Source organism: Sardina pilchardus, chromosome 4 (assembly GCF_963854185.1).
Source record: "Sardina pilchardus chromosome 4, fSarPil1.1, whole genome shotgun sequence".
Taxonomy (NCBI): domain Eukaryota; kingdom Metazoa; phylum Chordata; class Actinopteri; order Clupeiformes; family Clupeidae; genus Sardina; species Sardina pilchardus.
Genome location: NC_084997.1, coordinates 36,340,262 through 36,352,862, shown reverse-complemented (window position 1 = coordinate 36,352,862; position 12,601 = coordinate 36,340,262). Strand labels below are relative to the sequence as shown.

General features: G+C 43.5%; 1 protein-coding gene across 3 annotated transcripts in view; it reads left to right on the top strand.

Annotated features, from left to right (window-relative positions):
• The first annotated feature begins 1,536 nt into the window (after positions 1-1,536).
• LOC134079174 (titin-like) overlaps positions 1,537-12,601 on the top strand; it is a 39,380-nt gene continuing 28,315 nt past the window's right edge. For all 3 annotated transcript variants that reach the window (XM_062535364.1, XM_062535366.1, XM_062535365.1), the window contains exons 1-3: positions 1,537-1,583; positions 5,237-5,481; positions 9,679-9,925. The gene's annotated coding sequence lies outside the window, so the exon portion shown is untranslated. The remainder of the gene's footprint in view (positions 1,584-5,236; positions 5,482-9,678; positions 9,926-12,601) is intronic.

Here is a 12,601-nt window from a genome sequence, read left to right as displayed (position 1 = left end):
TGAGTGCAGTGAAGACGTGTATTTAGCTAATAATGATACATCTCACTGTAAGCCATATATGAATCCGAGACTAAACAAGATCCCCAGAGACGGCTTCCTTTGTATTGTTACAGGAGATGAACTCCCTGGAGGCCAAGTGACATGGAGGAGTTGTGTTCCAAAGAGGATATACGTAAGAAAGAGAAAGTGATTGTGGTGTGCCCCACCCACCACAATAATAACACCTGTGTGTGTGTGTGTGTGTGTGTCTGTGTGTGTGTGTTTGTGTGGGGGAGGAAGGTTTTCATGACGAATTTTAGGATAAAGGATGTTTTTTATTTACTGATTGATGTGGCCATTATGGTTGAAATCTAAACGGAGATGTAGGAGTAGTCCTATTGTAACGATAATATTATTGTATTGCTGTAGCTGTAGCTCAAATTTCATTTATCTATTTCGAGTAAATGTGCTGTGCAAATTAATCAATTTGAAGGAATAGATACAGTATAAATGAACACTGCACTGTTTATGGACAATATGAGACTTGATATTTTTGACCAAACAACACCGTTTTCTAGACACCGGTGTTACACTGTTGTTTGAGCGAGCAAGTTGTTTTGTATCTCGGTGGTTAAGCAACGACTAGATAACTCCTCTGTAGGGCAATGAACTTTCCCATTATATTCAAATCTTTTGAGATGCATCTGTATCATGTAAGTTTAGAATAGAATAGAATAGAATAGAATAGAATATATACTTTTTTGATCCCGTGAGGGAAATTCAGTTCTCTGCATTTAACCCAATTTAACCGAATTAGTGAACACACAGCACACAGTGAACACACAGTGAGGTGAATCACACAACCCAGAGCAGTGAGCTGCCTGCCCAACCAGCGGCGCTCGGGGAGCAGTGAGGGGTTAGGTGCCTTGCTCAAGGGCACTTCAGCCGTGGTGGACTGGTCGGGGATCGAACCGGCAACCCTCCGGTTATTATTATTATTATTATTATTATTATTATTGTTGTTATATCTGATTAAGATGCAGAGGCAGTTGTGGTTTAAACCATGGAGGTGTTATAATAGGCAATTAGGCATATTGTGGCAACATGTGATAGCCATTGTTGTCCACCAGATGGCGCTGTAGACACTAGTTAATCACCTGCTGGTCAGAGCAGTCTTGCAGTTCGCTTTGTTCACTGGGTGCCATCACTGACAGCAGGGATTTGTTTCCGAGATGATTACCTGGCTTCTGTCAGTCATCACAAGACTATCCAGTTAATGGCTGCCTGTAACTACTACATATTTGGAAATAATGATGATGTGCAAAAGTTGATTAACCTCATATCAAACAGTACATCCTCCCATTGAACAGAGTAAGATCACATGGAAACGTCATCAGTGTTTGTACACATGCACTGCATAAATCGGAAGCTGGAGTTTTGCATTAACCTCCTATTCTCAATTACGATTGGTTGTTATTGGAAAGGTTTCAGCCAATAAATGCAACAATTCTAGTCCTGCCTCTGTGCTCTATGTGTTACAGTACTTCCTGTTATGATCACACAGCCGTGCAGCCCTGTAAAGACCATGCCTTCCTTGTTAACAGGTTAGACTGCACATACACATAACATGAATATTATATATAACTCTATACATCTGTTCAGCTGCACTGGTGTCTTGTTGTTGCCTGATTAATCTGCTGTACTGCAAAGACAGCTCTTGCTACATGAATATTATATATAACTCTATATGTCTGTTCAGCACTGGTGTGTCTTATTGTTGCCTGATTAATCTAGGACTGCTAAGAGAGCTCTTGCGACATGAATATTATATATAACACTATACATCTGTTCAGCAGCACTGGTGTGTCTTGTTGTTGCCTGATTAATCTGCTGGACTGCAAAGACAGCTCTTGCTACATGTGTTGGATAATGAAAGAGCTGCTGCCTCCGTGCTGCAACATGTTTTCTTAGATCCTGCACATCTTGGGAGAAGCCAGAGTTTGCTCAGAGTCGGCAGACACAGAATGAAAGCTCAAGGAAATTGAGTCAGATAAAGGAGAACTAGCTTTAGCCACAGAGTACAGGGGTAAAATGACTAGCTTTAGACACAGAGCACAGGGGTAAAATGACTAGCTTTAGCCACAGACCACAGGGGTAAAATGACTAGCTTTAGCCACAGAGCACAGGGGTAAAATGACTATAGCTTTAGACACAGCCAGATCACTGGGGTGAAATGGCTAGCTTTTTAGACACAGAGCACAGGGGTAAAACGACTAGCTTTAGCCACAGAGTACAGGTGTAAAATGGCTAGCTTTAGCCACAGAGCACAGGGGGAGAATGACTAGCTTTAGACACAGCCAGAGCACAGGGGTAAAATGACTAGCTTTAGCCACAGAGCACAGGGGGAGAATGACTAGCTTTAGACACAGCCAGAGCACAGGGGTAAAATGACTAGCTTTAGCCACAGAGCACAGGGGTAAAATGACTAGCTTTAGACACAGCCAGCAGATAGAGCCCCATAGACATGGAGTGCACTGTTAGTGATATAGTATATGTACATTATTAAAAAGTGTCGGCAGACACAGAATGAAAGCTCTCCAGCAGGACTTCTTTTCTCAACCCTTTGGCAAACCCAACCTCAGCCTTACAAAGGTTAACATGTGCTACACAGGGTTAAACAACAGGACAGGGGTGGCTGAAATTGACAAAAGGAAATTGAGTCAGACAAAGGAAAACAACAATATGTAACCAAATGAGTAATAGGCCTAATACTACATAACCAATAAGTAATACTACTACAGTACATATTTTGATGGCCATATTAAAGGAACACTTCACCGTTTTTTAAATATTAAACTGGCTGAAATTGAGTCACACAAAAGGAAATTGAGTCAGATAAAGGAGAACAGTAATACTACAACATATTTTGATGGTCATATTAGCTGCCTGTTGCTCAATGTGTTGGTGTTATAATGGCCTCATCTGAATGCTCAAAGGTGGTTTAACACAAAACAAAGACAAACATGTGAGCACCTGGTTGCTGAACACTGCTTGTCCTTGCATGTCCCAGGTTAATTAAAGTGTGTGGACTAGTCTTCAGCTGAAATGAGAGACATTGCTACATATCATGCGTAGATGTCAACGCGACCTTTTACCTCTGGCTGCTCTGCATGCTTGTTCAAGAGTGGATGAGCTGCCGTCTACATGTCATGGCTGACAAAAACAACACATTTCTGACGTCTTATCCTATCTGTACAAATGAATGGGCTACTGTGCACAGCACATCTGACAAACTATTTTCAGAAACATATTAAATAACATTTCCAAAAAAAGAAATAAAAAAAAAAGTCTCCGCATAACTTTCTATGAACCGAGCGCATAAGAGGGCGATTATGACACTGAAGGACATGTGAGCAACGTGAAACTTGACTAAGCCTAAACCTAAGTTTGACTAAGTCGCTGGATTCAATTGTAAAGGCCAAGACAACTTTATCCTCCAGTGCTGCTATTTATAACAGCGGCCGACTAGCAGGTGCAAAGACCTAGAGTGTCTCTGATAAGAGCCCACTTAAACGGACTATGCAGAGCATCTCTTAAAGACGCCAGGTCAATTAACCACATTTCAATGCCATTGTTCATCTAAGGGCTGTGCTGGAGCAGTGCGCCCCCTATGGGCTGTGCTGGAGCAGAGCGCCCCCTATGGGATGTGCTGGAGCAGTGCGCTCGCTACTGGCTCCAGGTCAATGTCAGGATAGAACGGTGTGCTGATGATACCAGTGTCAGATATCTTCAGTGCCAGTGTGTGTATGACCTGTTGATGTATGAAACTCTAAAGGACATTTTTACCGAATGCGTACACGTCCAGACGGGTTGCACAATTAGCTGTTGATGCGGCCTGCTGGCCTGCCATTAATCTGCCTCCTGGTTGGAAATGGCATGGCACACTTGCTCTTGCTTGCTCTTGCTCCGGCAGCTCAGGGTGGATGGAACGCATCAAGCGTGATCTACTGCCCAGGCGGCGTTATGGAGTCCAGCTCTGTGCCTGGGTGGATCGCGGCGAGCATGATCTACTGCCCGTGTACTGCCAGGCATGTAGGCTACTGTAGCAGCCATTGCATTGTCACGGCAGACCTGTGGAATGCATCAAGCTCGATTTACTGCCTAAGCTGTGTCAGATGAAGACTAGCCTGATACATATAATGCTGTAGATTCCCCACCTGTGAATAAGGAAATATACACGGTCCTGACATGTAGAAAATAAACATACATTTACCTATCTCTTATCTTGGGAATAACATACAGCTAATGCAATGCAGACATTGATATTTAATTTATTTTACTGTAAACCATACCATCTTCTTAACAGTATACTACTGTCTACACTGCACTTCATATCGTATGCTGTTTAAACCCAAAAGGGCACACGTTACCCCGCTGCTCAACCGGCTACACTGGCCACCAATCCATCATATTCAAGTGTCTGATACTTGCCTAGAAAGTAGTCTCTGGTTCTGCTCCCATTTCCTTGAATGCAGCCATATGCTACCCCCAACTAGCCTGGCACGCCCTTTGAAAGTCGATGGCAGTCAGGCTAACCCCAAACCACTCCTCATACAGGCATATGCTACCCCCAACCGCTATGCTCCTCATACAGGCATATGCTACCACCAAACGCTATGCTCCTCATACAGGCATATGCTACCACCAACCGCTATGCTCCTCATACAGGCATATGCTACCACCAACCGCTATGCTCCTCAGATGAACGACGTCTGCTCTGCCACCTGTACGCTCAGGTTAATCCAGACCTTTCTCATCTGCTGTTCCCTGTTGGTGGAACACACTACCAGTTCCTACCAGAGCAGAGGCATCCCTATCTTCAAAAACCTCATGAAGACCCGGCTCTTCAGAGAACATCTCCTCTCGTAGCACTAGCCTAGCTAATTCTAGCATTTCTCTCCTGACTAGAAGTGACATTTGACTGTATGGAAGTATCACTCGCTGATGCACTAACTTGCTATCTTGCTTGTTCACTTGTTGGTGGTCACCTTGGTTAAAAGGCATCCGCCAAATGCAACATGATGTACTGTAATGTTTACGCACTACCTGCCACTGTGTATCATACTGCACCTGTCTGCATTTTTGCACTTCTGGTTAGATGCAAACTGCATTTTATTGTGTTTGAACAATGACAATAAAGTTTAATCTGATCTAATATTTTCTTATAGAGGTCATGTTTTTATCTCTGTGTACACAGGATGCACAGAGTCGCTTAGTAGACAGCTACAGCCTGACTGAATGTCGACGCTTCATACTGCAGTGGGCAAAGGAGCTGGACAACCTCCCCAAGGTACAGCACACCTGATTAGACCTGGATTACACCTGTCGACCTCCCCAAGGTACAGCACACCTGATTAGACCTGGATTACACCTGTCGACCTCCCCAAGGTACAGCATGCCCACTGGAGACCTGTGTCATCATCACCTATTTGTCTACCCAAGGTAGAGCACACCTGACCTGACTTAAACCTGCATCATCATGATCACCTACAGTATCAGCAGGGATATGGGGCAGAAATGGGCTGACACACAACCATCTACACCAGTCTGCCATTGAAAAAAACATATTTCCTCATCTTTGCTACCATAGAGACAGACAGATACACAGTTGATTATGCTGTAGATCAGAGATGGATTAACCCCAATCCAGTACCACAGATATAAATACACACATCAGAATGTAAATGCATTGGGACAAAGCCAGAGTACTGGGATGAAATGACTTTAGACACAGCCAGTGTGTCTGTGTTTTTTTTATTATTATTATTTGTGTCTGGGTGCTGTATTTGTGTCTGTGTTTTTTATTTGTGTCCTAGGCCTGGCATGTTTTTGGCTGGTGGTTCTGTATTGTGGTGAGTCACAGTGTGTGCATATATGCAGAGCGTAATGTTTAGTATCAGGGGCCAGACCTTAGAGCATGACATGTCACATTGTAGCCAGCTGCTGTGACAGCTGTGCTTTTCCTCAGACTAGGCCCACGTGGGAGGCACTTCCTGGTATGGGGTCGGGGGTCACTGGAGTATGACACAACAACAAAAGAAACATTTCCAACATGCCCCTGTACATCAGTCTCAGCTCCGTGACACTGGCAGGCTTCAGCATTGTGGCATGTCAGTGCCAGGAGCCTACCGGGGCCAAGGAGGGACATAAAGCTCAGACAGACAGATTGGAATAACTATGGTCTGGGCAGCCAGACATTACGGCCATGACATGTCACGGTGAAGCCTGCTGCTGGTGGCAGCTGTGCCTGTGCATCTCCCCCTCACGAGACTAAACTGACCAGACAGGGAACACTTCCGGGGTCATAGGTCACTGGAGCTTTGTTTTGTAAACAAAAAACAAAAAATGAAAACAACATGTCCACTGCAGTCTTGTGTTATGGTGCTGCTTCCTCAGATTAATATCTATACAAATGTCTGCATGATAATCACTAGGGAATCTACTGACAGAGAACATACAGAATAAACTGCTCTATTCTACAGTATACTGTATGAAGCAGTTGTGTCTTTCACTGTTCCACTGACTCAGCTTGCCATATTACATTACATTATACTTAGCAGACACTTTTTATCCAAAATGAGTTACATATATCAACCAAGGGAAAACATTGTCCCCGGAGCAACTTGCGGTTAAGTGCCTTGCTCAAGGGCACAAGGGTGGAAGTTGGAAATTGAACTGATAACTTTCAGGCTCCTGCACACTACTCCTGCACACTAGCCCAGCTCTTTAACCACTACACCACCACCACCACCACTACACCACCACCACCACCACCACGCTGCTATATGCACCTAGTACTCCACTGAGCTTGCAATGTGTCAGCCAGCTGACTGGCACCTCGACACCACCGTTCTGACTGAGGACACAACCTGAAGATAACTGCTGAATACACCATAATAATGTGCACATTAAACCACCATTATGTGACGCATGCCCAGTAACCACTATAGCAGTGCCTTCAAAGAGCAGCAGTGGTGCTACGGATCTCTGGCTGGAGCCGTCTGGCCTGGTGCTCCACTGAGCCCAATGTGCTCATTAGGATCAGAGCTACTGTACTGTATGCTAATCCTGCTACCTCTAGAGGTGTCAGTGATCAAAACAATGTGCGGTATGTTAACACTACCAATAGTATTCTGTAATGCATTGCTGTCAAAGGTCAAGATTGAAAACCAGTCTGATCAAATCTCTTTGCAATGAGGTTCACAATGTAAATTAGGTATGTTCAGCAACAGCAAGGAGACATATGGTATCACTGCTATATTGCTTCCTATGTGACCACGGATGAGAGCAGAGGGGTGAGGGGAGCCAGATACAGATTGCACAATGCTGTGAGCCAGTTGCACTGACGGGAACTTGTTGTTCTCGTAAACATCAACACTCTTGTGTAACCCTTGCGTTACTTAATACATCGCGACACTATATGTACCATATGGATATTACTCAATACATCTGGACACTATATGTACTACATATGGATATGGACAAGATTGCTTCCTCCCTCTTTTGAGTTTACGTCATAATTCATTTGATGTGCTACTTGTTTACTACAGTATTCAATATTGATACATCGCGACACTCTATGTACCATATGGATATGGACAAGATCGCTTCCTCCCTCTTTTGTATTTACGTCATAATTAATTTGATGTGCTACTTGTTTACTACAGTATTCAATATTGGTGCACAAGTTGAGTTTGTCGTTAAAAAGTTAATGCTGTCTGCACTGCTGTCTGCACTGCTGTCCGTGTGACCAAAGCGTTATGGTGCAGTATAGCCTACGCATGTTCCAGCCCATGCATGTTTTAGATGCCCTTGTGTAAGTGGAGTCCGCCTCAGCGCTGGGGCAACTGTGTGTTGACTGCTTTTAGATCCCCTCTGTACAGTGACCAGCCCTTTTGGCCGCCCTGAAATGAATCCCTTCCACAGGAATCTCTGCTCCAGCTGCCTCAGAGCCTCTTCTTACAGGTACACGCATTTAGTGAGGAGGCATTTCTGTGAAAAGAAATGGATCAGTATAACATATGATTTTAGTGAGGAGGCATCTCTGTGAAAAGAACTGGATCAGTATAACATATGACTTTAGTGAGCAGGTGTTTCTGAATACTGTAACATATGACTTTAGTGAGGAGGCGTTTCTGTTAAAATAACTGGAGCAGTATAACATATGACTTTGGTGAGCAGGCGTTTCTGTGAAAATAACCTGATCAGTGTAGCATATGACTTTTAGCTTATTTAAATTGTTGAGTAGGCTCAAAAATGGCTTCTAGGAAGTAAACGATGGCTATTTACAACAGCTATACAGCTGTATGATGCTCATGCCAGACTTGTCATTTTATCTCAAGCATACCTAAGACATCATCACATGTCATTTCATGTCATGCAGCAAGGAAACATACACAGTACGGCATTCTGGCTTCAAATAATCAGACCAATACAAATGTTCAACACTGCCCTGCATTCTTGGAATGAAAATGTCAATATTTCATTCTGTGCCATTTTCTTCCTCAGTGACTTTCTTTGTTTTGGCATTTTGCCCCAGACCTGTTGTGTAGTCATGCTGAAGTCAAAGCCACTCTTTCTCTACTAGCATGTAGCATGTATCATCTCTCTCTCATACACACATGCATGCACACACACACACACACACACACACACACACACACACACACAGACAGCCCCAGAGGCGGACTAGTGGGGACCGGAGCTAAAGTGGTAACCTGAAGCCTGTGGACTCAGCTGGGGAGAGTCCCTCAGGTATGCCGGCCTGTCAGACAGTGAGCTACAGTATCCCCAGCTTTCCCCAGGATATGATCATCACTGGACACTCCTGATGGCTCCGTCTCTCTCCATTCCAACAGAGAACCCCCAGCCCTGTTTAACTGTGCATTAATGAGCTGTGTTAGTATTAGTGCCTCCAGTCCAACAGAGAACCCCCAGCCCTGTTTTAACTGTGCATTAATGAGCTGTGTTAGTATTAGTGCCTCCAGTCCAACAGATAACCCCCAGCCCTGTTTAACTGTGCATTAATGAGCTGTGTTAGTATTAGTGCCTCCAGTCCAACAGAGAACCCCCAGCCCTGTTTAACTGTGCATTAATGAGCTGTGTTAGTATTAGTGCCTCCAGTCCAACAGAGAACCCCCAGCCCTGTTTAACTGTGCATTAATGAGCTGTGTTAGTATTAGTGCCTCCAGTCCAACAGAGAACCCCCAGCCCTGTTTAACTGTGCATTAATGAGCTGTGTTAGTATTAGTGCCTCCAGTCCAACAGATAACCCCCTGCCCTGTTTTAACTGTGCATTAATGACTGGTCTAACAGTGCAGATGTACTGTATCAGTATTAGTGCCTCCTGCCTTTATTGCCATGTTATACATAGCGCTCAAATGCCTGTGCCAATTATCACCTGGAACAGGAAGTTGTATCGCTAGAGGCTTGGCCAGTGCTGGCGGTGGCTCTCTCAGAACTTGTTCCACTGTGCACAGCTGTTATAGCAGAGATCTCCAATCAGCACTGAGCACGATTGCACATCATATTATTAAACATCTCAAAGAGTTCAACATTCTGGCATACTGACAATACACTGTGCTTCATGAGAGAGTGACATGTGAGATGACTACTTTTTTTTTTTTTTTTTTTAAACAGCAGTACTGCCAGTGCCATATTTGGGCACATCCTGGCGAATGCCTGAAACAATGACATCACAGGTAGCAGGGCGGCTGAGGGGTTGAGCTGGGTGGCCAGTGGCCAAGGCAGGCTTTGGGGCTGAACCCGCTCACGAGTTGCCACGGAGACTCAGAGGACAGACGGCGTGAGGGCCAGCAGCAGCTGAACAGTGAAGTGCCACACCTCCAGCAGCCGCACCGCTAGCACCCTGCACACACTCACTCAGGTACCTGTACCAGCTCTCTTCAATTCATCTGTTTTTACAGTCATTTCCTGTTTATTAGCCGCATTGTGAAGAAGCCGCAGGACAGTGTTTTATGCAAGTTAAAAGCAACAAAACCATATTAATATCATATTAACTGCCCAGGTGATTTAACTTCATAGCTGAAGAAGCAATATCATGTAAGTCGTGGCTAATAGTTGGGAAATTACGGTAATTCCAGGGGGCTTCCTTGCATTTCTTTTTTTGCATGAATATCAGAATTCAAAGTAAATAATTTTCTGTGTTTTTTTCTTCTACTACTTATTTTGACACTAGCCTACTCTCCACAACTTTGACAGGGGGGTGAGACACCTGTTAGTGTTTAAACTTTAAAGTCATAGTTTAGATCATCTTGTATTCTCTATCTTTTTCATATAATGTACTTGAGGCCCATAAAAAGTTAGCCTTTCTGCAGGGCAAGTTTTAAAGCAACAAAACCATAAGAGCCTAACCTGTCTGTTTAAATGTATAATTTGATGGAGCCTAGCGTGCACAAGTGTGATTAATGTTGATATGGTTTGAGACGTTTATTTAAATATATCATTTGATGGAGCCTAGAGTGCACGAGTGTGTTTAATGTTGATATGGTTTAGAGACGTTTATTTGCTGTAAAGGGGGAGTGAGCTCGTAATGAGTGTGAGGTGATGAGTCATTGGTATGGAGAACTAAATGTTCTGGGTGCCCGAACAAAGAGGACAAATGCTCCGCTGTAGACAAGCATTTCGTCTTCTGATGTAAAATTGTTATTAATATACAGACATCTGTCCAGAGCTCCACAACAACAACAACAACAACAACAACAAAAATAAGGGAACAATTACAGTAATTTCCAGTATATTAGTCGCATTGCGAACAATGTAAGCTACACGACAGTATTGTATGCAAGTTTAAAGGAACAAAACCATTTTAATAGCATGTTAACTTCCCCTGTGTATTACCCTTAAAGCTGAAGAAATTTTGCGAAAATCAATGTACAGTATAAGCCGGGGCTAATAGTTTGGAAATTTGCCATACAATTTTTCACAATTGTTAAAGCACATTGTTTGGTTTTGAGCACAGGTGAAGGTATTATTCGGCGATTGTTTAGATTAAATTAGATTGGATGAACTTCATGGTCCCAGATGGGAAATGGGTCTTGGGCATTAGCGTTAGCGATTATGCAAATGTTGTCAGACATTCTGTGAATGTTGTTTGAGAAAGGAGAACAGGGTGGAAAGTGTTCCCTTCATTTCTCAGAGCAGTTCACAATAGCCGCCAGACAGACGTGTATTTCCGCAATGTTCACAGACTTTTTTTCTGTGTGCTGTTTGAATGCATATGTCCGCATATCTACTACCGGAACTTTTCCTGCTGCCGACCTAGTCATCTTTCCGTAATGTTGCCGCCACAGCTGCTATGTGAATGCAATCGCGGGAAAAAATCTGCACTTGTCAGTGATAATCAGTGCGCAAAACCTGTCTGAAAACAGCTATTGTAAACTTTACATACCACATACAAACTAAACGCCAGGCCTCTGCTGTTACTTTGAGTCCTTTTCAGCAGCTGTGAAACTCATCCTCTCTAACATTTTTTATCCACATATTTTCTCCTCACATTGTTTTCTTTTTTAAAATGATAATCTAATTATTTTACAAAAATACAGTTGATTGAGCTTTCTACCAGACGGTTCAAATATTTGCAAAGAAATCATGTACATACTTAATGGTAAAGATGACCTAATTGTGTTGACTAATGATTACACTAATTAATGAATACATGTTATATTGTGAAGTATGAGCACTGTCCATTACTCTGCAGTACATTCTTCCTCAACAGCTGGGCCAGCAATCGCTTATGCAAGCACACGCTTAATATATCTGGGGGAAAGCCAATAGCACCAGTTATTATGTAACCCAGCAGATCAAGTGTACCTCTGAGAAATGGGCATACATGTACACACACATGTGCAACTGTACACACATATGGGCAACAGTACACACATGCTGCATTTAAAACCAGTTCTGAACTTACTGTGTGTGTGTGTGTGTGTGTGTGTGTGTGCGTGTCTGTACATGTGTGTGTGTATGTGTGTGTGTGTGTGCGTGTCTGTACATGTGTGTGTGTATGTGTGTGTGTGTGTGTGGGCATGTGTGTGTGTGTGTGTGTGTGTGTGTGTGTATGTGTGTCTGTACATGTGTGTGTGTGTGTGTGTGTGTGTGTGTGTGTACATGTATGTGTGTTTCTGTACGTATGTAACAGGCTCTTTATTAGAATAGAATAGAATAGAATATATACTTTTTTGATCCCGTGAGGGAAATTCAGTTCTCTGCATTTAACCCAATTTAACCGAATTAGTGAACACACAGCACACAGTGAACACACAGTGAGGTGAATCACACAACCCAGAGCAGTGAGCTGCCTGCCCAACCAGCGGCGCTCGGGGAGCAGTGAGGGGTTAGGTGCCTTGCTCAAGGGCACTTCAGCCATGGTGGACTGGTCGGGGATCGAACCGGCAACCCTCCGGTTACAAGCCCGATGCACTAACCAGTACACCACGGCTGCCCCCAAAATTTAATTTATTAACAGTCATTATTTGGATGCTGTGTTGTTTTAATCAATATTGGTCATTCCAAATAAAATAATCAAATGTGTGTGTGTCTG